This window comes from Limulus polyphemus, unplaced genomic scaffold (genome assembly GCF_000517525.1).
Source record: "Limulus polyphemus unplaced genomic scaffold, Limulus_polyphemus-2.1.2 Scaffold2, whole genome shotgun sequence".
Classification (NCBI taxonomy): domain Eukaryota; kingdom Metazoa; phylum Arthropoda; class Merostomata; order Xiphosura; family Limulidae; genus Limulus; species Limulus polyphemus.
In genome coordinates, this window is record NW_013665612.1 from 1,682,635 (window position 1) to 1,684,750 (window position 2,116).

Genomic DNA, 2,116 nt, shown 5'->3' on the forward strand with positions numbered 1-2,116 from the left:
CCTCCAAGTTAAAATATGCAATTGACTAATTATAGGGAATATGGAGAAAAACAACATCTACACTTTACTGTGATTTTGATCACTAATATTAGGTATGTTGGTTTCATTACTATATCAGCTTTTGGCATTTAAACCTACATGCACAGAGTTGGTCTACTGCACCAACATCTGTAAAGTTATACCGTAACAAACTATCTTAAAATACATAGTAATGTTTACTATAATTCTGAATTTACTACATTTATCTTCATGAAGTTTGGCAAACTTTTAGTAAACATTGCAAATCTGATGCACACACAAAAAATTTGAATTTTTTAATTAAAATGTGTCTGTATTTCTTAAGTCTTCACTGAGTCAATTTGAGTCTTTTCCTCTTACACTTTTCATATTTCATTTGCATAACCTCTAGAACCCCATAAATGAATATCAAGTTTTTTTCTGGCAAGACTTCATATTTTGTCTGTTATTTTCTCTATCCCAACATTAAGCGTAGTGAAACCATCAATTTACAGTAAAAGGAAAAGTTGAATAATACCATTTTTTTTTAAAGAATGATCACAGATTGTAACAGATGATTTCAATTATCTATCCTCACAACATCATCATCTATCCTTTACACATCTGTTTTATTTTCATTTTATAGGTTTATTACTGAACGTTTAGACCCTCTTTCTGTTTAAAAAGCAATAAATCACAGTGGGATGTTTCTGGTAAATCTTAAGGTAAGCTAGTAATTAAGATACAGTCACAAGGGAACCTGCAAGCTTGCCTTATGGATTGACAGTTATCTGTTTTTGGCTTCCTTACCCCCCCCCCTTCTAACTTAGTAATGTTACATGTATAAACAGAGCTTCTTTACACCCATTTCAACTTAGTAATGCGTATTTGTTTTTGTTTTTTACTGTGATTGGCCAATCATCACTTAGCAATAGCTAAGTGAGGTTAGAAATTCAAGATGTGTTGGTTATGGTAAGAAGATTGTGTAAGATGTTGTTCCGGTGTTTGTTTTATGTGAAAATTGTGACTAGTAAATTTTAATTAATTGTCTCCCAATGCCTGTGTTATTAATATGCGAGTACCTTTACGAATGTTGGTGAATTCCATACGTCACACCGAGCTTGTGGAATTAAAAAATTTACTTAAGTTTTGTTATCTAACCCAACATGCTTAAAGGTTTTACCATTTAATACCTGTTGTTAAAAAATAGAACAGTAAATAAAATGTACACACAAAAAACAACAAATTTAGCACTTCTGTCTGGGTTGAGACCATACGAACTCACATGCCATGGCACATTAACCATATTTTTTTTCCTCACCAAGTTACTTAAAAACTAATGTAGCTTTCAAATACGAATTTTATTACACAAAAAATATATAAAGTGCTAGAACAGAATACCCCAAAACTACTACAATTTAACTGGTTTTCTAACTAAGTCATAAATAAGTTAAGCAAATTACATTAGATGCTATTACAAAAAAAAAGATCCGAGGTCAACTGTATGTATGCCCACCAAACAGAAATAACCATACTAAGTTTTTGTAGTGAGAAAAGTGCTCTCTTTCTATTCGTTATAAATGCACCTTAGCCCTATCATATAAGGACATGTAAGATAAATGCTTTGAAAGCTATGGAAAGATGAAAGGGGCTTCTCTGGTAGGTTTGACACAAAGTTATTGATATCTCAACAAATTAAGAAGATAAAAAGGTTAACATTTTATATTCTTGCTTATCATTCTGCATAGTTTGTGTTTCTAATTGACTGGACACTCTGAAAACCAGGAAGATATAAAATATACATGGGAGAATTCAGAGCACAGAAATGTCACACGCCATAGAAATGAAGACTATGTATTTTTTCAGGTATTTTCTTTCAAAATTAACAAACTAAAACTTAGATAACATAAAAAGTTCAATTACATACATTGAGAATCAAGTCGTTTGCATACATTTTGAACGCATCTCTGTAAAAGTCATGACATGCCTACTTTGACCAGTCATGCTCATAGGGTTAAAATAATTGCATGAATAATGTAGTTTAACACTGAGCACATTTAGAAGATATATATATATATATATATATATATATATTAACAACACCAACCAAAAAACTTAA